General features: G+C 47.7%; 1 protein-coding gene and 1 long non-coding RNA gene across 8 annotated transcripts in view; one reads left to right on the forward strand and one right to left on the reverse strand.

The window, feature by feature from the left end:
- LOC135968783 (uncharacterized) lies at positions 1 to 26551 on the forward strand. Its single transcript, XR_010583751.2, has 3 exons — positions 1 to 31; positions 22187 to 22264; positions 24638 to 26551. It is a non-coding gene; the product is annotated as an uncharacterized lncRNA (long non-coding RNA).
- Positions 1 to 27194, reverse strand: part of LOC102116697 (selection and upkeep of intraepithelial T-cells protein 1-like) — a 221976-nt gene that overhangs the window by 145076 nt on the left and 49706 nt on the right. The window lies entirely within an intron of this gene.

Consider the following 27194-nt stretch of genomic DNA (forward strand, 5'->3'; position numbering starts at 1 on the left):
TTCTTTGTGAAGGTGGGCGCGTGCGAGTGTGGTAAGTTCTCATTTTATTTGGCAGGAATTTTGGCTGAGGTTTGCAAGGAAAAGTTACTTTTAGATTTTTCTTCTGATGGTGAACTTGGCCTCCCTTACTCCCTACTGAAACTCTACTCTGCAGGCGGAAACAGGGGATAAAAAAAGGATAAAGAAAGAAAGAAATTAGGAGCCGAAAACAACTGAAGAATAAATAATCCTCTTAAACCAGTCACTGGGAGAGCCTTAGACAGGGGAAGTGGGGGTGGGGAGCAGGCGGGGTAGGTTCTGGTTGGGTGATTCACTTACTAGCCGGCTTTCTGACCTTGGACAAATGACCTAATCTGTCCAGGTCTCTGTTACCCTGTCTGTAACATGGAGAGGATAACCCCAGCTCAAAGGCCTCCCTCAGGTCTGCTGAGAGGATCAAGTGGGAAATCATCTGATAAAGTGATTTGACTTTTACAAAGCACTGTCCAAATAGAAGTCTGTGGTGTTATCTCTGACATCTGAAGCGAGGTCCTTGGATGTTCCTGGAGTCAAATTTGACAACAAGGAAACTTTCAGCATGACTGAGAAAAGGGTCTCCCTTAGCTCAGCTCCTAGGAGGAGATATAAAATGTGAATCTGTGGGTGGAAGTGATTGTGCTGGGCACATTTAACGTATGTCAGCATGCACTCACACCTTTGAGTGTGCACATCTTATTGCTTGTATACACAAAAGTGGTGTGTGTGAATGCCTGTGTCAATATGGTGGGCAGGGAGGGTCATTCATTCATTCCACAAATGAGTTTTGAGGATTTACTCTGCTCTCTAGATGCTGGAGATTCAGTGGAGAACAAGACAGACTAGCATTTGCATGTATGTAAGAGTGTTTATAAGAGTGTTTACAAGAAAACATGAGTTCTTAAGTGTATGGAGTATCAAGTGCATATGTGAGAATATATGTGTGAAAACACATGTCCTTATGTATTAGGAAGTATGTACTTGCATAAGAATTTGCATGTGAGTGTTTGAGAATCCGTGTATTTGTACCTATGTGTGGTGAGAGAAAAAAAGAGAAACAATCCCTGGTCACTCTATAGGGCATCAAACTTTGTTAAAATACCTTAGAGCTGAAAGACCCTGTCTTAGTTCATTTGTGCTGCTATAACAAAGTATCAGAGAACAGAAATTTATTTATTATATAGTTCTGGAGTCTGGGGAGTCCTAGATCAAAGCACTGCCATTGGTCTCTGGTAAGGGTTGCTCTCTGCCTCTGAGATGATGCCTTGTTGCTGTGTCTTCCGGAGGGAAGGAACACTGCATCTTCACAAGGTGGAAGGCAGAAGGCGAGACAGTGCTCCCTTTAACCTCAGCTCTTTCATAAGGGGGAAAATCCCATTCATAAGAGTAGAACCCTCATGACTTAATCGCCTCCCATAGGCCACACCTCTTAGTACTGTTGCATCGGGGATTCTGTTTCAACATGGATTTTGGAGGGAACACAAACATTCAAACCATAGCAGACTGAGATATCATCTAGTTCAATCCTTAACATTCCAGATAAGGAACCAGAGAAAGGAAACAGTGTGTATAAGGTGACCCAATGGCCAAACAAGGGCCAGAATGTACACCCACAGCTTTTGAGCCCAGGCATCTTTTCCTAATGGGGATGTGTGTAAATGCGAATGTAAACTGTGCATCTGCAAGGAAGAATCTGGGAGATGAAATGGAAAGGTTCGCCTGGCTCGAATATGGAGAACCCTGAATGCCATGCCAGGAGGATTTGAGCAGGAAGGCACAGTGGTCAGGCTTCTGCCTTCTAGGTGCCCTTCTGCTGTGGAGAAAATCAGCTGGAGCAAGAGACACTGCAGGGGAGAGATTGTGAGAGAGCAGGTGGAGCCGTCCAGGTGAGAGGGTACGACACCTGAATTAGGGAGAGGGGAATAAAGGATGAGATGGACAGGGGAATGCTTTGAGCCTAGAATCAGAGGCTTTTATATCCATTAGGATGTGGAAAGTGAGCTCATACATTGCAATCGTTTACACAATAAGGCAGTTTCCCCTAAACCTGAAAACCAGGAGGAGCCTGGGAGATTTTACAAGCATCTCATTAAAACTTCTCAATAGTCTTGTGAGGTGGCCATTATTTTCCTCATGTCACTGAAGACAATTGTGGCTCAGAGTGAGAGGCAGCTGCCCAAAGACACACAGTCTGATTTTGGTGGATCTAAAATAAGAACCCAGGTCTTATTTGCTTAACAAAATATTGAATAAGTCAGCAATCACTTATTAAGCATCTACTTTGTGCCAGGAACTGTACTTGGCACTTTAGGAATGCTACTTCATGTCAGCCTTCCAATGACCTTTTCTCCATTTTTCCAGTGAAGAAAATGAGATTCAGGGGTATGACCAAGAGTACACAGTTGGTTCAACCTGTACCTGAACCCAAGTCATCTGATTCCAATGCCCATCATTCTCAACAATTTTGCATTTCCTTTCAAAATCAGGACACATGTACATGCTGTAGTTTAGGAAGAAGTGAATTTAGGAATTCCCAACCCTACAGAATGTACAGTCTTAGATTATGGGCTGATTCAAAACAGTTTTATCAAATGCCTGGGTGATAATCCATGCTGCAGATTAAAGAGTCCTATTCCTAATCATCAAAAACCACATACAGGAAGTCAGATTGGGCCTCCTAAATCCCATTGCCTGCCTTTCTCAGAGGTAGAGGAACTGTGGTCTCTACTGGGTCCCAAGAGCAACCATACAGGGTTGGAGGCTGGAAATCAAGACATACAGGACACAGGGTCCCAATAATTTCATTGTGAGGCTCAGGCAAGACCTTGTGGGTATGGGTCCTTCCAGCTCCCGCCATCTGGGATTCTACGTCCTCATCCACTCACAGACACAGTGTGCTTTTCCTTCAGTGACAGAAGCCTTGGTCTTTGCATCAGTGCCAGCCTGGTTCCCTCACCCTGAGCAAGTATAGGCACTAAAGGCTTTCATGTCGCACACTCAGACCTGCTTCCTCAGATCCTGAGCCCACCCTGTCTAATGCAGAGAAGATAATGAGCACCTCCCACTGGAGGCTGAGATCTAGAATTTGTCTGATTTTCCTAAGGCCTGTCTCAGGTTCAACTGCACTGAGACTCTCCAGCCCTGCCACTCTTTCAGATGTTTCCTGCTTTCTACTCCATTCCCGTTTCCTCAAATCGCTGACTGGCATCCTAATATAAACCAGACAGGACGTGGAGAACTTGTCTTCCAAGACTGCCATGTATGTCCCTGAGATACCCACTGCCAGCCCTAGTCAGAGGCCCTGGATGAGGCATCAGAATGGATAGGGCCTAAATACCACACCCCCTCCTGAACTTTGATCTCCAAAACTGGTCACTCTGATAGCCTGAGGCTATGCCAGCTCCAATACTACCTTTGTCTTCCCCTACCAACTTCTCTGCCAAGACCCCAACATGCCTTTGGTCAAACTTACCCATTTTACCTCAGTTGAGTTTATTTCTTCTGACTTTTTGGTCCCGGAGTCTCTAACCTCACCCCACCCTAATTCCTGAAACTAATTCCTGGCCCCACTTGAAAGGCCTTTCAGACTGAGTGAAAGTAATCTTCTACCCCAAGCACGCTGACACATCAAGTCCCCATGGGTACTTTTTTCCTGACCAGAAATGCCATCAGAAAGTCCAGGAAGGGCTTGGCATACTGCCCTCATCAAGGTCTCATCAACGTTCATTCCAAGAAAACATAATTGTCAGAAAACACACCCAAGAAAGTGGCCAGGAAGCAACCAGTCATCCGAATTATTTACTGTCACCTGGAACCTAGCCAACTAGATGCCGGCCATGCAGACACTGGGAAAATATTTATGTGGGTCTTGATGGATGCTTGGCCAGGAATGACTGCCCCCTGTCATCTTTCCTTCCTCCTGATAAGGTAAAGCTACACATGTCAGACAGCTCTTAGAAGAGCCCGACAGCCAAGGCCTGGCATCCGATCAGAGCAGGGTGAGCAGCCAGTCCTTGGTTCCAGACTTGTCTCTGCTACCAAATAGTTCTGCCCCTCCCAGGGCCTCAGCTCCTCCATCGAGTAGACTGGATGAACTCAAGGTCTCTGTGATCCTATGAGATTGTGACTTAGACAGAGTCAAATGTATTTTCCAGATCTGCCATCATGATGCCATTGGTTCATCACAGACGTATTTTTCTTGGCGTTGTGGAACGTTCTTAAAATTCCAACATCCTAGGATTTCTCTATTCACTGTTCCAGTTTCTGTAACCAGATGGGAGAACTCCATCTGGAGGAGGAAGATCTGAGCTTAAAATAAAGGGGTAAAATGGAAGAGAGGAAATTGAGTTCAAGGAATGTTTCTCATGCATCCACTAATTGCAAAGCACAATGCGGAGCCCATGCTGGTGGCGGAGTGTCCCCATGTTTTGTCCTCTAAACCACAGGGAGCCCTGGTCCTGTTCTCTATGAGCTTACAATGTCAGTGATGAGGGTGGCCCACAAGGCTCATTTTATTCCCCAATGCTCTTCATGTTTCTTCTTTCTTGTAAACCCCAGGATCTCTGCCTGCTGCCCTCCTCGGTTCTGGAATTCTGTCCTCATCAATGATCATCCTGGGCTCCTTTCTGGGAGCAGTTCTGGCCTCCCAACTCTCCATTCCTTGTAGACAACCTGATCTTGCAGGTCCTTCTCCACTTCAGAGTTTATGGCTAATTCCCTTGAAGACCCACCTGAAGTAGCAATCGTGGATACAGACACAGGACAAAGGTTCGGGAGCCCCCAGAGTTCTCTCAATCATTGTCTCTACTCAGATGCTCCTGATGCCCCCTCTGAGATGCTCAGTGTCATCTCAGGACTTACTGCCTACCTCAGTTTCCCTGAGCAGGAAACTCTTCTGGCCCTTCTCTCTCCTCGGACCTGCACCTCTCTAGGAAGTCTCTGTATCCCAATGTGAAAATGTGATCTGCTATAGTGGCCACTGAGGTTGGAATTTGAGTCTTCTAGGCTGAGTGAATGAATTCAATGGGTCTTTTCCCAAGACAGTCATCAGGACAGGCCTGGTTGGGCTTGGGTATCTTCTCAGTTTATCTAGTCTGAAGAACTATTCCTGTGGACTCTCCTTGTCTCCATTCAGCACTTAATGCCTATTATTTGCTAGACATCGTGCAAGACATGAGTAAGGCAATACACAAAGACAGACAAAGCTCTGTCCTCTCTACTTCCCCAGGTGCCTGGGATCCTCAAACCATGGCCTAGGACATGACCAAGCCAGTCTCTCATTCCTTGTCCCCTCATCACAATTCTTTCTAGTTACTTGCCTCACTCACAAAATTATGGCATCATGAGAGATCAGAGGCAAAGGGCCTTTAGAAACCAGACCACCTAAGAAATCAGTAAGAATGAAGCTGTGTGATGCAGGCCAGGAATGGCCTCCCCCAGAAGGCCATGCCCTGTATGGTAGAGCTCTGTGACCAAGGATCACTTGAGAAATGTTATCTTGAAGAGATAGTCGGATCATGTTATCTTACAGAGAGCCAGAGAGGCAGAGCTGAGACCCAGATAGCATGACTGATAGTCCTGAGCCTCAGGACGAGACATTCTACTATTCAGTGTAGATACCTCTTATAATCCTCACAAGAACCCTAAGAAGTAGGCTTTGTTAAATTCCTCTTTGTTCAAACAAGGAAACAGACTGAGAGGGATAAAATGACATCCAAGATCACACGGCTTTGAAGTGATTGAGTATAGATTCATACCCAGATCTCTTAGATTCTAGACTTATTTTTTCCAGAGCCCAGGTACTCGGCTGTTTAAAAAAAATCATGTCGGGGCCGGGTGCGGTGGCTCAAGCCTGTAATCCCAGCACTTTGGGAGGCCGAGACGGGCGGATCACAAGGTCAGGAGATCGAGACCATCCTGGCTAACACAGTGAAACCCCATCTCTACTAAAAATACAAAAAAAACTTAGCCGGGCGAGGTGGCAGGCACCTGTAGTCCCAGCTACTCGGGAGGCTGAGGCAGGAGAATGGCGTGAACCCGGGAGGCGGAGCTTGCAGTGAGCTGAGATCCGGCCACTGCACTCCAGCCTGGGTGACAGAGCGAGACTCCGTCTCGGAAAAAAAAAAAAAAAAAAAAAAAAATCATGTCAAGGAACCAATGACCATAATTAAAATGCCAGTCTCCCAGGAAAGTTGCATTTTAATATTATTTATTCATTCAAGAAGAAAAATAGCTAAAACCTAAATACTATACTCTGGTACCATAGTAGTAAGAGCTACAACATGTCATGAGAAGCCAGGGAAAGCAACAAATAACTTCACCAGAGGTTTTTGATACGGAACTCGAAAGGCTTTTCAGAAGACAGAACATTTGAAGCAAGTTTCTCTCAGAGAAAAGGGGACGGGAGCTCCAATGCACCAAGCTAACAGATATAAAAGATCAGTTTGCTGTGTCTCAGGGGGCATTTGATGGGTGGGGAGAAGCAAGAGATTCAGTTGATGAGGAAGAGAAGGACTTTGGGTGCAAGGCAAGGGAGTCCTTACTTTAAATTTAACACCCCGGGGATCATAAAGTGTTCAACTAGAGAAGCGACACCTTGTACAAGATGACTCTGGGGATGAAGAAATTAATATATCCCAGGGATAGGAACTTATAATGTCAAGAATGATAATAGCAACTCACATGTGAATATCATTCTTATAAATCTTGAAATAAAACACTTTCAAGAAAATTAATTTATTTCTAACATCAATCCTGTGAAGTCAATAACCTCATCCCACTTTTACAAAAGGGGAAGGTAGGGCTTCAAGTCACATGCATCTGTCCACTCTAAGTCCAGCACCACTCCTCAAGTACACATCTCCAGATAATGAGCTCTTGGACAGTGGCGAGTGTACAAACAGAGCCTGGACTTCTGCCCTGGGCTGGAGTCTAGACCAGCTGCTCTTTGAGTCTGATCTAACTTTGGGATGGTAAAATTCTACAAGTCAGTGGCAGGACTGGCTGCCTCATGGGGCTGACAGACTGAGCCGTGGGTGGTCAGGAATGTTTCAGGACTTCCTGGGCCCAGTGTTCCAGGTCAGAGTGTCCAGATTAATGATCCATCTCCAGGCAGACTGAGCCGAGGCCCTGACGCCAAGTGTGGGGCATCGATTAGACTTTACACTCTGAGCTTGCTTTCATCTTAAGCCCTCCAGGTGGGCTGGGGCCTAATAATTAACATTCTCTGAGCCCCACAGTATGAGTGAGCTGGAAGAAGAGGGAGCAAGTCTCTGAGAAAGACCCCATTGGTGCTTGGGAGTAGAGCCGCCAAAGCCTCAGTACGGCCACTTAGCAGACAACCACATCTACCCAGCCAACACTCCCACTCTGCCTGGAGTCTGTCCAATGAGTGATTTTGGTCTCACCTTTAAGCTTCACAACATTTCTATGGGGAAATAGCACTAGGATTATTATCCTCACTGTAGATATGGGGAAACTGAGGTCCAGAGGAGGGCAGGGGATTGCCCAACGGCAGAGGGATCCAGATCAGAACTCAGGTCTCCTGCTTCCCTTTCTGGCATCTTTCCAGGGCAAGACGCTATCTCTTTCAGGGATGTTAGACCCTCTTGGCATCTTGAGGAAAGAGAAGGTAGAAGTGTGATAAGATATTTTATTTCACAAGAGAAACCATTGCAGAAGGACCCTTTATTTGTTCACACACTGTTTCAACAAATACTGAACACCCAGTATGCTCTAGCTGCTGTGCAAAGTGCTGGGAATAGCAAAAAATAGTCCCTGGCATCAAGAAGCTTACAATCAGGGAGGAGGGGGAGATGGGTGGTGTGGCAGGGAAGAGATAGGTATGCAAACAGTGAGGTAAGTATATTTGGCATATTTAATAGTAAATACATTTAATAGTATAGCGCACTTTTGGCTGCAGAGTAGGGTTTGAGTAAGAAAGCATGGGAGATGAGGCTGGAGAAATACGCAAGGGACAGGACACTGAAGCCTCCTAAGCTGGGGCAAGGGGATGGAATTTACCCTGAAGGATTCAAGCAAGAAGGCAGCAGGGTCAGAACTGCTTTTTAGGATGTCCCCTCCTCTGCTGTGTTGAAGATGCCTTTGAGGAAATGAAGAAGACACTATCTGGGAGGCAAAAGATGGTAGTAGCCTGCTTGGATCAGGTTTTAGCCACAAAGGACACCAGAAACTTTTATCTAGTCTGGAAAAGCCTCTGCGTGGGGAATTTCCTTATTATAAAAAAGTATGTCCTATGGTTGCCAACTGATGCCAAGGTCCCTGGATCTGACCTATTCCACACTCCTCTGATCTAAGAAGAAGCCACAGCATTCTTTTCTCTCTTCACATTATAGAATTCTCCATACCACTCCACCCACTTCTGCAGATTCATATTTTCCCATAGTGGGTTCCCCACCGCCACCAACACATGGCGGCAAAGCACCACACCTTTACATTCCTCTTCTTTGACCTTAGATGACTCCACATTATGTGGCCTTCCTTTTTCATTCAACATCAGGCATAGATTAATTGAGCATCTACTCTCTGCAGACATATCTAGGCTTTGTGGATGTGGCCTGTACCCTCATAGCCATGGTTAAAGCCCAAACTCCTCAGCCCAGCATTTCAGGGTCTTCTTAGATAAAGCCCAGCTGACCCTATATTCTCCTTTCCCTTCCAGCAGTCTGTACTTGTCACATTTTTTATTCTCTAAATACCCTATACTATTGTTTTCAAAATAGAAATCTTTTTATTAAAATGCTAATATACACACTCTAATTCAAACAGTACCAAAGGTAGAAAATAGAAAGTAAAATTTGTCCTACACCTCCTCCCTGCCACTTCCATGCAAATTCCAGTCCCCAGGGGTGAGCTCTGTTAACATTTGGATAAATATCCTCTCAGGTTCTTTAAAAAACTTTCCCTGCCCTCACACACCACGTTTTGCAAACTACTATTTGTCCTTCAAGACTCATGACACTGCCATATTCTCTCCTATGAGAAGTTGTGTGTGTTCCCACAGAGACATAATGCTTGCATCTGACATAGCACCTGCCACTCTCTATTAAAACCATCAGTGCACATATTGTGCCTCCATCAGGTTGAGTGTGAGACTGTGACCTGAGATCATCACCTCTGTGAGGACAGAGCTGTGGCAGTCTTGGTCATTGGTATATTCACCATGCCTAGCATGTCATAGGCCCTCAGTAAGTATCTATAGAATACATGGGTGGATGGATGGATGGATGAGTGGATGAGTGGATGGAGGGATGGATGGATGGATGGATGGAGAGACGGGCTGACAGATGGACAGACTGATGGACAGACAGCAGGCACATCTGCGGGATGCTCCACAGGACACATGTAAGGTGACAGTGCTGGCACTAAGGAGTGGAAAGGACCTCAGCTAAGGGTAAAGGACCTGGATCCTGTCCTGGTTCTGCCTGCTACTTGCTATGTAGCCTTGTATAAGTGCCTCGCCCTCTCTAAGACCCCTTGTCCCTACCTGAAACTGAATAGCAGAGCTGTGGAGTTTCCCAGGACCTTCCCCAGCAGATGCTCCAGAATGCTCAGCTGGCCCTGGCCCAGCACCCTCACTTTACACCTCTGTAATTACCCACCTGCATGCCTTTATGATAGAGATTGGGGTGGGGTGAGGGCTTGTTAAATAAAGGGCAAAAGGAAATTGCTGGCTTGCCTAAATGACATTGTTGGCATTAACTAGATTAACTTCTGAAGTGAAAAGCCCACAAAAGCAAAATCAAAACAGAGAAGGGGCCACGACTTCCACTGGGGGCTTTGTGGTCCCCTGCTTCAGCCTGCCTGACCTCCAACCCTGGCTCCCGATCTGTCTTCATGAGGCAGGTCACAGAAGCTACTTTCCTTTCTTCATCATGACTTCATCCCAGTGGTCCCAGGAACATAGTCATGGGCACTGAGCTCCAGACCAAGACTTGGGGACTCCTCATGGAGCCTTCAGACTGTAAGAGGGATGGGCAGGTAAATAGATACACACAGAGCAGTGGAAAGTAGTGACTATTGGAGCCAGACTTTGCACTGAAGTCTTTCCAGCTCCAAATCTGTGTTCTTTCCCCACACATCTCTCGCATCCAACCCTTGTCCTTTCCCATCAGATGTCCCTGAGCTGAATGATGAGCTGTTCTCTGGACAGAGCTTCTAGGAAAGGCATTCCAGGCAGAGGGAAGAGGAAGAGGAAGACACAGGAATATGAAAAAGGATGGCATGTTCAGGCAGTCAGGGACAGTGCCACCTGGCACTGAAGCATAGAGGGAAGAATAGCACCTTTCCATTTGGTGTCCCTCCTGGCCATGCCTCTCAAGATGAAGGATACAAACTCTGCAGTGGCCTAGGCCGGGAACTGAAATGCCACATCTCCACACCATGCCAGAGGTGCCAATGTGTGAGAGCATCCATCAGGCAGCAGAGGGAGGGAGATGCTGCCAGACTCATGGTTGATGCAGACTGGTATCAAGACACCAAACAGAGGCAGGAGACTGTGACAGACTCTGACCAACGCAGTTTCTCAGTTCACAATGTTTATAATCATCAGAAGAGTCAAGGAGATACTGAGGGCGACAGACTCAGCCCTGCTCAATGGTTCCAGATGCTTCAACAGGTAGGATAGCATGGAGCCTTGATATCTGGCTAACTGTCCAGTCTCACAGGGAGAGGCCATCCTTGTAAAAATCCCACAGCACATAAGAAAAATTCTTCTCCCCAGATGAACCAGGGATCTTCTCTTCCTCACTACAAAGGGTCAGCTAAATCAAATTTAAGAGGAGAGAAGACGAAGGAAGGAACAGCATCTGTGCCTGGCTTAAGTCTGTGCCTTTGTAATAACCAGACACTGAACATACACTTTCTCATTTCATTCTCAGAGTCTAGAGAGAGGTATTATTTTCTCCATTTGGTAGACAAATAAACTGAGGCTTAGGAAGGCTTGCCCAAGTCTTCACAGCTAGTGACTCTCAGAGCTGGACTTTGCAACAAGGCCTTTCCAGCTCCAAATCTGTGTTCTCTCCCCATACATCTCCGGACCCTTGTCTTTGCCCACAAGAAGCTTACAGTCTAATTTCACTGCAGATCCAGTGATATTTCATCAGCTTGCTAACCTGGGATTAAAAGTCATGAATCCTGTAATTCTTCTGAGCTGTTGGACACCAGAACTGTCAAACGACAGCTCAAGGAACTATTTGAAACACAACTTATGTTACTAGCTCCCCTTGCCAGGGACATTTGTGATACCCTACTTCTGAGGAATGACCATCTAAATAACAGAATTTCAGGCACAGGACAGAGAAGATATTCTTAGGTAGGAGGCCATTCCAGCACTTGTCAAGCCTCATCCATCTGCATAGGAGCCCACACCTGGACCTGGGGGCCACCAACACTCTCCTGGATCAGGCCTGGTCAGGTTCACTAGATGTCAGACTAGGTCACTGGGTATTAATCATTGCCAAGGGACAGTTAAACTGAAAACCAGTTCATTAAAGATTAAGCTTCATCTCCATAGCCCTCAGGGAAGGGGAGCTTTGGGTAGGGAGCCAGGTCCTATTCCAGAAGGTCACCTACTGTGAACAGGAGGCATCAGGAGCATCTGAGTAGAGACAATGTTTGAGAGAACTCTGGGGGCTCCTAAACCTTTGTCCTGTGTCTGTATCCACGACTGCTACTTCAGGTGGGTCTTCAAGGGAATTAGCTATAAACTCTGAAGTAAAGAAGGACCTGCAAGGTCAGGTTGTCTACAGGGAATGGAAAGTTAGGAGGCCAGTCTCCCTGGAAAGCCTGTGGTGAGGAGTCAAAGGCCTGGATTCTGACTCCATTCTCCATCTGCTGGGGGCCTTGCACAGGGCAGTTCCCCACTCTGAGCTCCTGTTTTTTCCTTTGACGAATGGAGAAAACATTTGATAAGTGGATTTGTAGTGATGCTCTAGCATGGGTTGCCCTGCGAATGATCTACACATGTTTGCCTTCCTCAGTCTATACTAGCTCTGCACCCCCAGGCTGTCTGGTGCAAGTTTCACTTCCTGTTCACAATCTCTGCGGCCAAGGAGAATTGGCAGTAAATCTTAAATTCACCATGAGCCCGAATTGCAGAGATCAGATCTCTCTTTCTGGCTCCCCACACTGGACTGATTGCATCTGCACACTGGCCTAAGAAAACTCTGGAGGAAACTCTGTGAGCTTACTAAACCTCAAGAGTAAGAATTCCCCATTTGGTCAATTCCTGGTACTTACATTTACATTATCCTATCCCAATGGGATCTGTTAAGCCAAAGTTTTGCAAATTCTGGAAAGATATTCACAATTTTGATCCAGTACCAAAGACATGATACAATATGTACTGAACCAATCAATAAATGGATACAGAATCATCTCATATCTTATACGAGGTACCATGGTGATTTCAGGGCTCCAATGGTACCCCGCCCCCCGCCCCTACGCCAATGGAAATGGCACTATGTGCATCCTGGTTTGCAATCAGCGATTTCTGTTAAGGTGCGATGTCTGAAGATAAAAGTGGCAAACGATGATAGATTTTTTTTAATAGTAGGATAATAAGGTGAGGGAGACTTTTGGGGCTGATGACGAAAGCTCTCCTCACTTTTTCTGCTGCTCTTTAACCAGGCTCTTTACAAAATAAATCTAATCACTTTTCTGTCTGTAGGTGGCAGCACTGGCCCCTTTCACTCTCCAAGGGGGACCTTGATTGTCATTTAGAACAAGTGCTCCTCAGGCCGGGCGCGGTGGCTCACGCCTGTAATCCCAGCACTTTGGGAGGCCGAGGCGGGCGGATCACAAGGTCAGGAGATCGAGAACATCCCAGCTAACACGCTGAAACCCCGTCTCTCTCAAAAATACAAAAAATTAGCTGGGCGCGGTAGTGGGCGCCTGTAGTCCCAGCTACTCAGGAGGCTGAGGCAGGAGAATGGCGTGAACCCGGGAGGCGAAGCTTGCAGTGAGCCGAGATCGCGCCACTGTATTCCAGCCTGGGGGACACAGCGAGACTCCGTCTCAAAAAAAAAAAAAAAAAAAAAGAACAAGTGCTCCTCTCAAGAGCAAATTACAGGACAATGCGAGGATAGAATAAGATAAACTAGCTTCAGAAAAAATGTTCTCACACAGTTAAGATGGGATGCATCTGGTGAACTCACAAAACTTCCAAAGCCTCACTCCACTTACACAATAGCCCCTTCCAGATTCTAGTAAGATAATACAGATCACCAAAAAAATGTTTAAGGAACCATTGCAAAGAGGAAACTTGAAAACCCTTGAGCAGGGGAACAGCAGACCAACCACTCAAAGACAACACAGTTCTCTCCCCAGCCTGTTCTGCAACAACCTGGAGTGTCTCACCTTGGGGGTTACTCTCTCAGACGTTGCCCAAAACTTATATATGTTGAGTGCTCACTCTGTGCCAGGCACATTGCTAGGCTGGTTACATGCATGTGTCAATTACGTCTCATGACAGGTACTTCCACCATCCCACTTTACAAAGAGGAATCAGTGGATCTGAAAGGTTAACTTCCCAGAATACCCAACCATCACCTTGCACAAATGGGAAAACTGAAGACAGCAGAAGACTGTTGCTCAGTGTCACACGGCAAATCAGTTACAGGGCTAGGATGCTGATTTCTGCTGTCCACTGTGCACACTTTAGAATGAAGAGTTTATGGGAGCCATATGATGATGCAGAACTGGGGCCACTGAAATGGGAAGAGGAGGACAGGAATGAGGCTCTAGGCTCAGGACACACCCAATATCTCCTTTCAATAGTGTACCCCACCCTCAAAGAAAATCCTGGGGAAGGAGTCAGGAACGCCCCTTGAATCTAACACCAGCTCTGCCCTGAACAACCTGAACAAGCTGTGTGGCCTCAGGCAAGTCCCTTCACCTTTCTGTGCATCTACACCCTCCCCAAAGCAGTGGTGAGTATCTAATGAGATACTGGCAGGAAAAAGGCTTTTAAAAGTATAAAAGCTCCCTTGAAGGTATTATTATTAATTATTATTATTATTATTACCATCCTCATCTTTCATGGTTATTAATGACCTGTTACCTGCTAGGGATCTGTCATCTAGGAATTTCTTTAAGCCCTTCTTGAACCTGTTTATATTCGCAGTCAGCAGCACCTCCCTTGCTTTTGATCCCCAGTCTCCAGCCCAGGGAGCTGCAGGCAAGCTCACTGGCCTATAGGCCTGTGTTTGAACAACTGTTCTCAGTCTTTTTTGTGGGTTGCATCATGGCCAAGTGATACAGTGCAATGCAGCCTCATTTCCTCTTCCCAAACCCCATTTGTATGCCCAGGTCTGTGTTAGGGATCTCAGAAAGAAAGAGAGAAAGATACAGGCTTTGACTTCTCAACCCGCCCCTTCCCCAGACTGAGAAGCCTAGGGTAAGGTGGGGATATCAGACCCCCTCTTAACCACCTATGCCAGGGCTGAGAACAGCATCCAGACCTCACAACCCCAGAGAACACCCAAGGACCAGGGCACCACCTTTTCTCAAAGTCTGTTTTCCTCTTCATACCAGGGGCAAAGGACCAGGAGCCCTTTCCTGAAGACACTGTACAAGCCAAACATAAACTAAGCTCAACCATTGTTGACACCTACTCTGCTCTGGGCTGTGCAGATTTCAAGTTGAATTAGACACTGTCAGGCCCCTGCCTTCAAGAAGTTCATTGTCTGATAGGCGAGACCAAGGCATTAACAGTTGTCTTGCAGAGCAAGGTTAGCTAAAGGCTTAAATAGAGGATTCATGAAAAGCAGAGTTAGGGAGGGGCCTAACTAGCCCTGCCTGGGACAATCTGGAAAGGATTAATAAAGAAGGGACATTTGAATCAGGTGCTAACGGATGGGTAGGAATTTGCTAGGCAGAAAAGGTGGTGAGCAGAAGAGAAGAATTTCTAGAGCAGGTAGAGCATGAACCAATATTGATGGCCACATGGTTTTCAGGAAATAGGGATGGGCTGGTCAGAGGACAGAGGAGCCCACCTGGGGTTTACTAGCAGGTGAGAACTGCCGGGTGCACAGTTCTACCTGTCACAGAAACTGACAAAAGCCCTCATTTCCTGCTGTTCAGAAAGGAGCCCTGTGGACAATTGAAGTTAAAGCCCCATAGAAGAACTCTCTGATTTCCCTTAGGCAAGTCCTTTAGATATCTCAGGTTGTGGAGAACTCAGAAGAGCATGGGCATTAAGGTATTTTCATCCTCAGTCCTCTGTTGACTGTTCACCAACACCGTGGGTCTCAGAGTGTCCCGGCTGAGAAGGGCTACTCAGACATATCCCATTCCTTCCCTTAAGTACTTCTTCGTTGTAGGCGACAAGCCAGAAAAAGACTCCTTCCTCGTGAGTCAGGAGCAGGGGCTGGGAGTGGAGCCCAGGTCTCCTGACCCCTCCCCTCCCTTCTGCTCACGTAATGGGGTAAAGCCCACCCCATGCAGCTGGAGGAGAGCTCCAGACAAATTCAAGGTGATTGTAACAGTAGCATTTGCAGGCAAATTACACTCCATGAGCTAATTAGGAAAGGATTGGGGCCCTCAGCCTTAATTAATATCTAGTCCCTAACAACTTAATCCTCAGTAAAATCATAGCAGGGATCTCACCCGAATGCTGAAATTCTTTCCTCCAACAAATCACCTATATAAATACATATATTTTAATAGAAACAATTATAAAGTTCTCTGCCAGCTTATGGGGCTGTTTAACATTCCTGGATTGAGGCCACAGTTTGTTCCCCGGTCTCCCCTCTCCCCACAACCAAGGCCTAATGAATAGTAACTCTTTTGTGGCTCTGCGTTCCATTTAACCAATATCTCCTGCCCAATGGGTCTTCACAGGGAGTTAATAAGCAGCCTGGGAGGACTGCCTGAGGAGGTCCACGAACCTAATCGTTAACTGCAAGGCCTAATCAACGTCTGCTTCCCACCCAGAGTCCCCCACAGCTACACAGCCCTGGTCCTCCCAGTAATGGATGGAAAATCGGCAATTTCCTGACAGTTAGCAACCAATTTTCCACCAATTAGGAGAGAGATGGTGGTCTCTGGAGGAAACAAGATGGCTCCTGTGCAAGGAGCTGGTACCAGAAGAGAGATGATCCTAGAAGCACCAGGGAACCAACACCTGTTGGGGTGGGGGGAGGTTGCCGGATCCCTCCCCTGCCTGTTTCTCCCTCCCCTAGGTCTGCTTTGGCTTGTATCAGTGGGAGGAAACTTCCAGGTACAGAAACTGCCCTGGAAATTCCACAGGAGCTCTTCTCACTCAGAGACCCCATTACACAATAAATTTACCCCTTCCTTCTCTCCTCCAAAGCCAGCCTGACACAGGCTTCTCCTGCTGGGTCTCTCCTCAGTGTCCAGGACTACCCAAGAAATACCTCCAAGAAGGCTGGTGTGGTGACTTCATTAGAGCATAAGCTCTGAGTTGGACAATTGTGCCTTTCTTTCTCTCCAGTTGTGTGTGAATCCTTTGGCATAGCACCTAACTTATCTGGGCCTCAGTTTCCTCATTTGTAAAATAGGGATAGTAAAGCATCTACCTGATAGGATAGTTACAAAGATTAAACAAAATAGTGTGGATAAAGTACTTTATACCACGTGTTATAAGACTCAATAAATAGGCGTAAGTATTCTTCTTACTATTGTTTTCATAATGAATATTATTAATCAATATTAACAACATGTGTGCCAGGCGTGGTGCTAAGCTCTATGAGAGCCAATATCTTAAACAATTCTCTGGCTCACTTGCCTCACCCCTATTATCTCCCATTTAGATTACTATGATGGTCATCTCCCATCTGGCCTCACACCTCTCCAGTTCATCCCACACCAGATTTTTCTTTCTTTATTTTAGAGATGGGGTCTCACTGTGTTGCTCAGGCTGGGGTGTGGTGGCACAAGCATAGCTCACTGAAGCCTGAAATTCCTGGGCTCAAGTGATCCTCCCACCCTGCCTTCCAAGTAGCTGAGACTACAGGCACACGCCATCACACCTGGCTGATTTTTAAAATTTTTGTAGAGACGGAGTCTCACTGTGTTACCCAGGCTGGTCTCAAAACTACTGGTCTCAAGCAATCCCCCTGGCCTCGGCCTCTCAAAATTATGGAATTACAGGCACGCGCCCCTACACTTGGCCCAAAGATCTTTCTGAAATACAGATCTGACTATGCCATGTCACTGCTGGATTAAGACCTTTCCATGGCTTTTGTCCTCGAAGAACAGCACAGGCTCCTTTCTTGTGGTTCACAAGCCGTGAGCCATGTGCTCCCTGCAAACTCCCCAGGTTCACCTCTCACCACTCCCAGTCCTATTTCTTATAATCCTAAAAAGAACTGCTCTTTAATGGCCATAAAGTTCTTAGCACCAGACCTGCCTCTCTGGCTGAATGTGAGGACTCAATGACAGAAAGAAGAAAGCTTTGCACACAGTAGGTACACAAGATATGTGACTCTCTTGCTCAGTGCTCCTGGGCCACAGCACAGTGCAAAGAGGAGGTGGGTAATAAAGTTGCTGTAATGCTTTTCAGTCATGAAAGAGAGACAAAATCACCCTCAGCATCACTGTGGCATTTATTGGGCTTGATTGTACTCTGAATTCTCTCATAATTGGCCATTCTCATCTGGTAATTGTAACTGAATCAGACATAGTCCCTCCCTCAACAAGCTCAGTCTGCTGGAGAGAGAAATAACAAAAGCAAAGATTTAATGAGCACTTACTCTATGCCAGGCACTCTGCTGAGAAACTTTACATGGATTATCTCATGGTATCATCTAATTTGATCTTCATAAGAGCTTTAGGAGTAGAGTGAACATATAATTTATCATACAAACTGAGACACTTCTGGGAGTAAAAGGGTGCACTATTAATAATTACACAGAGACAACAGGCGGAAACTGGGACGTCTCAGGCAAGCCATGACAGATGGACACCCTGTCTATGAGGCCCATATTCTTATTTTAGAAATGAGAAAATAGAGTCATGAGGAGGTTAAGGACCACACCCAAATTTACACCACTCTTCAGAGCTGGGCTTCAAACACGATGACAATTCAAGGTGAAACAATGTTTTCTAAAAGAAGAGGGTGAGACCTGGCTCAGGCTGGAAGTTGAAGCAGGAAGAGAGGGCAGCAACGGGGCAAGGGAGGCCAGCCAGGACAGAGGCACCTGAGCTGAGGGCAGATGGGAAAGGATGCCGCGGGGACACAGGATGTGCAGCTGGTGGAGGCAGAAGAGGGAGGGAGTTGCTTGGAGAAGAACGAGGAGCCGGGATCCAGGGGGTGTGGGGAGGAGGAGCTTAAGGTAGAGAAGCAGACACAGAAACAGGAGAGGACTCAACAGAAAGGGTCTTGAATGCCAGGCCACAGGAAATACGGAGGAAAGAACAATCATTCAGCTTTAGCCCCAGTCTCCTGCGCGCACTGCGTACCCCCAGTCACTTGCAGTACACCCCCACCCCACAGCCCTCTATGGGTGTCAGAGTCTCTCCTTTTCTAAACATGCCTCTTCAAAGCAGGCTAGAAACCCTGGGCATCAGGGTCCCCATCAGAAAAACGAAGGGGCTGCAGAGGTTCTTGTACCCCTTTCTTGGGTTGATATTCTATGAGTTCTCTCCACGGGCAGGATTGGTAGTGGTGACCTGGACAGTCACCTGGCAGAGCTGGGCTCAAACAGCATCCTCTTCTCCCAGGCTTTCTTATTCTTCAGACCCCAGTGCCCCCCACTGCCTTGCCCTACTGTCTGCTCTCTGTTCTATGTTCACCCCATCACCTCCAGCTCCTCCTCCACAGAACCCAAGAGGTGTGACGTCACCCCCTGCCTGAAATTGGGGTCAGAGCTGCTGATTGGACTCAGGTGGTCCCTGCATTCCAAGCTCATGTCCAACCTGGGAGAGATACCAGATGCTGCTTCTGACTGTCAGGCTCAGGGTCCAGGCAGGAAACACTGCTGCTGGTAGAGAAGGAGCCGCACACCTGTGAGAGCCAGGCTTGGGGAACACGCACAGTCCCTCTGCATCCATGCAGCCCTCCCTTCCTCAGCCTTCTGAGGGCTTTGCACCAAACTCTGCCCAGGCCTACTCACCCTGCTCAGAGCCATGGCAGCACATGTGGCTGAGGCCACCCTGCTCCCAGTTCAACCCTCTGAGCCATCTCCACACCTTTGCCAGAATGATCGTTCCAACAGATCTCATCAGTCACTCAATCGCTCTCCAACACCAATAAGAGAAACATTTGAGCGTCTTCACATAGAGCCCAGGGGACCCTGCAGATCCAGGCCTTGCCCACCTCCCCAGCTTCACCTTTCTCCAGTTCCCCCACAGCACCCTTGTACCTGCATTCAGTACTTACTCGTGTATCAAATGGGTGCTAAAGGCCTTCCTCACCCTGAGCCCTGCATGGGAGCTGAGAATCACTCTCTACTCTCCAGTGTCACCATGCTGCCTAGGCCTCCCACCCCACCCCAGCCCTCCTACCTGATGTCCGATCCTTCACAACCTGGAGCTGGGGAGCATCTGGAGATCACCCCTTGACCCCCAGCTCCCACAGCTTTTCCTCAAGGTTGGTTGGGTGTCTGTTTCCTGTGTTGGACTAGAGCTCTTACACGAAGGCACTGGGTCTGAGTCAGTCCTGTGCTCCGTCTTCCCGGGGAGGCCTGAAGCATACAAGCCTTCAGGAAAAGGCCAGATAAAAGTCACCCTTCCCAGCTCCTATATTCCTGGGTTGGCATTTTCCCTTATTTTATCACCCACTCCACCCACCTCCTCTTGTCTGCTGCTAGACCTTGGGACACCTGTGTGTGCATTAGAAAAAAGTGTCCCTTCCTCTGGTTGGACACCACCCCAGGCCAGAGGAGTGTGTCTTATGAGCAGAGCTCTGGCTGGATCTCAGCCCTAACTTGCCCGTCACCAGACACCTTTGTGCAGGACACACTCATACAGCCTTATATATCCTTCCCAGTGCCCACCAGATGCCCAGCAAGCTACATTTGGGAGAAATGCCTTCAACTCACAGTCACACTTGCATTAGGGGTGAATAGGTGTCCCATCTGCAGCCTCTTTCCTCCTTCTGAAAGGAAATAATATGGGGAAATTATGAAACAATAATGGGAAACTATAGATGTTCTGCAGACCCATTGGAGGCTACATAAGACAGAGGCCTTGCTAGCCTGCTGCCCATCTCACCACTTCAGCAGGTACCCTCATGGTGAGGACTGGGCCAGTCTCCACTGGGAGAACTTCAGCCATTGTACTTCCTTACTTTTCCCTCTGTAGTCTTGATAGTCTTAAAGTCTGAGATTCAGCCTCAAAACTCCCTTTCCAATCTTCTACTCAAAGGCACTCATACATAGTCTCACACACACACACATGCATATACATGCATGCTCACTCCTGGAACTATGTGCTGAAATGGGCTCTAGGAGTTGAGCTCCAGGGAAGCTAACCTGCCAGGAAGAGCCTGGTCCTGGACCAGGTTAAGAGATATGGAGGGTGACAGAAATCCCTCTAAGCCCTGCCACAGGCATATTTACCTGGTATTCACACTGGGACAGTAGGAGATGGGGCTTGGCCAAGCCAAGGCAGCCCAGCAATGGCATGATGGAAAGCCTGGTTGAGAGAAAACAGTTTAAAGAAGAGCAGGCTTTGGGTGCTGTCTCCACTTCTCCCGTTTCTCATGGGAGGAGGAAGCAGATCTGTTCTGGTGGCCAGAGAGAACTAGGACCAACAGGGGCTGACAAAAGGAGGCAAAACTGGGTTCCATATTCAACAACTTCCTAGGGGCAGCCTTAGGAGGTAATGGGCTGTCAATCACAGAGATTTTAGAGCAGACCCTGGACAGCTAGTCTGAACTTTAAGGCCTCAAGATGTGAATATCATTCTGTTTCATAGCCTAAGAGTCCACTTTGAAAGTTATTATTTGATTCCATACTCCATAATCTTCAGACTTTCATAGTTCAGTGATTCAAAAATGCTAAGACCTTATTATTCCCTGACTCTGGAACCTGGAATACTTAGAATTGTAAAATTATCTGAGACATGGTCATCTCTGAACATTTATTTTAAAGACGTGTTAAGCACATGCTTTGCATGAGCTACTTTACATATATTACCTCATTTAATCTTCACGGTGTATGTTACATACTATTATTATCTGTACCTTTCAGGTGAAGAAACTGAGGCACAGAGAGGTTAAGTAACTTACCTAAGATCACACAAGCAATACATAGTGGTCCTATAACCAAAACCTGGAGTCTATAATCTTAACCACTGTACTAGGCTGCCTCCCTGTGCTATAAAAGGAATATATCCAGGAGCCCTGGCCGGGCCCAGCGCAAAGTGATGGAGCCCTCTGAGACTGTTGCCGGACCCAGTCTCCACTGGCCTGTTGCAGTCCCAGCCCTTGGGCTGGAGGAGTTGTGACTCTCCCTTCCCCTTCCCACCTTACCAGGGAGGTGTTCCTTCCATCGTCTCAGGTCCTGAATTCCCCAGGCAAAGCCAGCCACATTCTTCGGGCTAGAGTCCAAGTTTATTTAAGAAGAGGAAAATGTTATTATGGAAATTACAACAGCTTTACAAAACAGAGCGTCGCTGTATCAATCCAGGACCACAAGAATGCTCATCAACTTAATAGCTTCCTGTTGGGAGCCTTTCAAGCTGTGCCTGAAGCTGGCAGGCATCAGGGTGTGGGAGTGAGGCCAAGCAACTGGGTGACATTACCCCCTCCTCTGCCCACTGCCCTTGGGAATGAGAGCCGACAGAGGGGACCCCTCCCTGACTCCTCATGCCCTGCAATCCTAAACAATACAGGCAGCTCAGTTTCCCATTCTCAAAAGTGGAGGTGTGTGCGTGTGTGTGCATGTGTGTGTGTGTGTGTGTGCTTGTATGTCTAGGGGTAGTGAGCAGAGCAGAGGGCTGGGGCTCCCCTTCCCGCCAGCCCCAACCCCATTCCACACCCTCAGCCTAGCTCAGGCATAAATGAGGTCGCTGCTCTTCAGACTCTCTTGGCAAACCTAGTGCTTAGCATCTAAATCTAGGTCCCTGATAAGGAGAGGGTAGAAAAATGTTTAAGAAAAAGATTGCTTTTTTTTTTTTAACCTCCTAAGCCTAAGGAGAGAGAAGACCAGGGTCTTAACTCTTTTTATCTCGTTTTTTAATAAAGGAAGAAGAAAAGAAAACCATTAAAGCAAAATTCCTGGGGCTGGGAGCAGTCAGGACTTTGGCACGTGTCTCCTCCTCGGTAATTATCTGGCATTTAGCACCCCTCTTCCCAGCACTTGTAATTAGCAGGGAAATTAAGATGCTGTCATCCTACCTCCCAGCTTCTAGCCACTACACCCAGAGGCCTGGGGAGGGGCCTAATGAGATGGGAAGGGGACCTGCACAGCTAGAAGAATTGAAACTACACATGGAAAGGGCTTTGCACTGTTGACAGGGCCCTTTGACAAGAGGAGAGCAGGAGAGGGTCCTTTGGGGACCACTTCCTGCAGTCTCCAGCTGGAGCCATCTTTTCCCCCCTGAATTCCTGGAGCATGTGCAGGCTGGACCACACCCCTTCCCATGGGATGCTACCCTAGCTTCGATTAAATGGCTGGGTTTCAGCAGGGTCTTATTGCACTCACCAACATCATTACAGATGTCTCTTGGGTGCCTGCCTTTGTGCTGGACCCTGAGGACAGAAATGAGTAAGACCCACTTGGAATTGCAGGTGTTCACCAGGGAAAAGATACAGCATTTGGGTGGACGAATGTAATACAAGGTCAAAAGTGACAAGACCTAAGGGAGACAGGACCAGCTGCAAAATTGGAGGGCCTGGTGAAAAAAGGAAAATGTGGGGCCCTTGTTCAAAAATTACTACTAATTTCAAGACAATAGCAAAGGAGTAAACCGAGTGCAGGGTCATCATATGCCTCCAGGGCATGCCCATGAAGCCAGCCCTGGAGGGAGGGCTGTGTAGGTCTTGCCAATTTGGGAAGAATCCTTGGAAGAAGCAACATTTGAATTGGTCTGGTTAAAGAGGTCAGTACTATGTAACATATAAGGTTCCTTTGCCTGTCTGGCCAGTTTTCTCATCCTTTGAGGCCTCACTGTATGCTCTCTCCTCCAGAAAACCTTCACCACCAAACCCAGGCTGGGTTAGGGCTCTCACAGCCCCCTCCCCAATCCCTCCAACCCTAGACTTCTCTAAAAACCCATTTCACATCATTACGTATTATCTGTTTATGAATCTGCATCTCCCACAAATCCACATGCTGTCTAAGGACAAGGTCTACACCTAATCCCTGTCTGTATTCTTAGTGCCCCATGGAGGCCCTGGACAAGGTAGGTGCTCAACAGTGGTTGGCTGAATGAATGAACACACCTGAGGGAGTGGCTTGGGCAAAGGCCTCCTTTGACTGATGCTTAGGGAACACGAAGGTGAATCTTTACCTGTAAGTCTGGAAAGTTAAGCTGGAACTCCATCAGAAAGACTCCTAAATGGCAGGCCAAGGTAGGAAGGCGTTACTGTCTAGGAAGGTTTGAGCTTTTAAAGATCAATGTAGCTGCTACGTAGAGGATGGATTGGAGTGGATGATGGGGTGCAGGGTAATCAGAAAGAGGCAGGTGAGCCTGGCAGGATGAGCAGTTAGGAAGCTGTAATCATGATCCAAGCAGAAGGTCAGCGTGGTTTGGACCAGACAACAGCCACGGGAATGGAGAGAGAGAGGAAGAGTTGGATGAGAGCTTTGAAGCTCCAACTACCCTGGTGGCAGCAATACTGGGTCACTAGCCAGCTATTCCAATTATTCACAGAAATCAATTCCATTCCACAGAGACTCAGATAAAACTTGTGTTGCCAGCCGACAGTAATGGATGGGGAGCTTAGAGTAAGGAGATAAGAGGAGGCCCAGAGTGTGGGGTGATCAGGTGGGGCTTTGCAGGGTGGGGGAGGAGCGGTAAGAGGTTATCAAAACACCCCTTCAAATAGCAAAGGCTCAGAGCTGGTCCGCCCAGTTGTGATCTGTGACGGGACAAGTAGGCTCCTTTCCAGGCCTGGAGCTGTGAGACTCAGACCTAGTGGTCCTTTGGCATTATTCCAAGGGGAATAATGGGGAAGCTAGATCAGTCTTGCTGCCCTGAGACTTATATTGAGATCTAGTGCCTTCTATCAGGGGGTGGAGAGACAAGGGTAAGGCCATGGGGTAGACAGGATGCCCTCTGAGGCCCCTTTCAGCCTGGACTTTCTGGAATTCTGAGTCCATGAATCACCATAATGACATTTTGTCTGCAGGATCAGGAATAGAATGTTCCATTCTCCAGCATGGGACAGAGGGAGTAGGAGGCAGCCTTCATGGTCTCATTTAAGCCAGGCCAGAAAGGCTGTGTCCCCATCAGCCTCAAATTCCTCCACATATTCTGCTACGGGATCCACAGGGCATCCTTCCTCCTGAGACCTAAGAGGGATATGAATGTGAGAGAGAAAGTTTACCCAGGGGAAGAGAAAGAAAGCAAAAGACACTGGGGCTTCCTAGAGCAGGGAGGGAGGAGAAGAGAGAAGCTGGGGTGCCCAGGTCAGCAGTCAGAAGGTGGACCAAAGACTGATGCTGATAATAAATAACTGATTCTTCCATAGTGTTTGCCACCATGCCAGGCACTATCCTAGGTGCTTTATGCGAACTCATCGTCACCCTCTCAACAACCCTCATTTTATAAAAGAGGAGACCAAGGCACCAAGTTGAAGTGAACTTCCCCAAAGCCACACAGCTAGAGGTGCAGCTGCACTTGGACCCGGGCAGTCTGACTTCACTTCATCCCAACACGGTGAAGATCATCTGTTTGCAAAGGGTGTGCTATGCATCAGACACTAATTTAGGCACTTTTATAAGAATAACATCACTTAGCACCTTGAAGGAATGATCAGCTCCCTTTTACTGATGAGAAGCTAAGGCTCACAGAACTGATTTGCCCATCTTCTGCCCATTTCAGAAAAGTAGAAGAACTAAGATGTGAACACTCATCTCAGATCCTTGCACACGCACCTCTGGGTCCTCCCTGCTGGGCAGGGGCTGTGCTGAATGGCTGTGCTCGGACAGCTCCAGATGGAGGCAGAGCCTGAGGGACCAGCCCCTCCTGCCTTCCTCAGACAGCTTTTCCTCACAGTGTGGGTGGAGGCAGCTGGAGGTTGGCCCTAGCGGCCCCATCTGCTAACACTCAGGGCTGGGAGAAGATAGTGCTTTTTATCTCTGCAGAGAGTTCAAGAGTTTATCCCCACCCGGGGCAGTGGGGAGCCGGGTGCCCATTCTTGGAGGGTGTCCCATGACAGGAGAGATGGAAGGCACTCTTCCTCTCCCTTCCAGCACTCACTCCTCTCCACACCCCAGCATCACCAGAGGCCCGCGGGAAATGTCTTGGACCAAGCTCTTGGACATGGGTGCTGGGTCCAGTGGAAAATATCCAGCTCAGAGTCCAGGGAGGGCTAGGTACCAAGAAGCCAGAGCGGCCTGTAAAAAGGTCACAGCTCTGGAGGTGGGCACCCTATGGGCGGTGGGGCGGGGGGTGCACTCCTAGCTCTGCCGCCTTCTGACCATGTAACCTGGGACACAGTACCTCACTGTCGAGCCTGTTTCCTCCCATTGAAAGCTGAATTCTCATTCCTACTTTGGAGAGTTGTTGTCAGGGTAAAAACAAGAAAGATCAAGTATTCGGTACCTGTCTCACAGTCTGACCTATGGATGGGGCTCTGAAATGACCCCTTTACTGTATGCAGCACATGAATTTGACTTCATTCAATAAAACAAACTCCACTCCAGTCTCCCCTAGATAGAGCGAGCGAGCTCACCCTCCTCCTCAAGCCACCTTCCTTTCCCCAGGTCCTCCACATTTTTCCCATGCCCTACAGAGGGTAGAGCACACCCCTCTGCCATTCAGGACCTCCCAGGAGTATCTAGGCACCTGTCTCTAGGCCTCAAATGACTCATTCTCCCTGAACAAAGCAGGCCCTATCTTTGTCCCCCAGTGCATCCTTCAAGGCCCAGATCATCTGCTGCCTCCTCTCTGAAGCCGCCCCCAGATCCCTGAGGGAGAATGAATCACTTGCTCCACTGTGCTCCGACAGCTCTGAGCTCATTCTGCTTTGTGGGATGGGTATGGATTTGTGTATCTGCCTCTCCAGCAGACTGGGATTCTCATGGTCTTCTAAAATGCCTGGCACAAAATTTGTAAATGTCATTTAATTAATTAATTAATCATATAGAATATCCTAGAATTAGAGCATCTCAGAGCTAGAAGATCTTAACAATCATCTGGTTCAAATGCCTTACTCAATAATTGAAGGGGCCTGGAGCTGGAAAGTGGGGGAGGGTTGACATGAGGATAGAGAAGGATGGGACCGAGGTTGCACAGTGAGATAGCAGCCGAGGATACACTAGAATGCTGTCCTTCACAGCAGAATAAAATCAAGGGTTGTTATTTTTGCTTTACAGTTAGATGGACCAAGACCCATCATGGCTCTCCATTGCTCTCTGAATAAAGTTCAAATTTGTTATCCTGACTCCCTAAGTTGCTTTGTGGTGTGATCCCAGCCAACCTGTCCACCCTCATCTCCTAGTGGACACCCTCACCAGGAGGGGACCCTCATCCTCTTCCAACTCGGGTTACACTGCACTCCTCCAGTATCTGGAATGGGCCCTACCCTTTTGCCTCCAGGCCTTCCTTGCTGTGCTCTGTGTCTGGGACCCCACCCCTTCGCTTAGGACACTTGCTGTTCCTTTGTCTGGCCAAGTCGGATAATCCTTCAGGTGTAAGTTTAGATGTCACATCCTCTGAAAAGGCTCCCTTATCGCGCCTTGTGCCACAGGCCCAAGTGATCCCATCTATCAACTCAGGCTAGAGTTGTCTCTGTTTCCAGTCAGCCTGAGAGTTCACTAAGTCAGAAACTGAGTATCTTGTATCCCCAGTACCCAGCGCAAGGCCCAAAAAGAATGAATGCGGATGAAAGAAGTATAAGGACCAGAATTCCACACCACAGACAAGGTTACTAGTGATCCCAAATTAACTCCAAGTCCTGTGCAAGGGGTAAGCCACTGAGTTGAGACGAGATCGAAGGAAGGTGTGTGTCAGGGCAACCGGGGGTGGAGTGGAGGAAATTCTAGCAGGAGGGAGAGGGAAACGATGCCCAGTTCATTTACCGG

Source organism: Macaca fascicularis, chromosome 1 (assembly GCF_037993035.2).
Source record: "Macaca fascicularis isolate 582-1 chromosome 1, T2T-MFA8v1.1".
Lineage (NCBI taxonomy): Eukaryota > Metazoa > Chordata > Mammalia > Primates > Cercopithecidae > Macaca > Macaca fascicularis.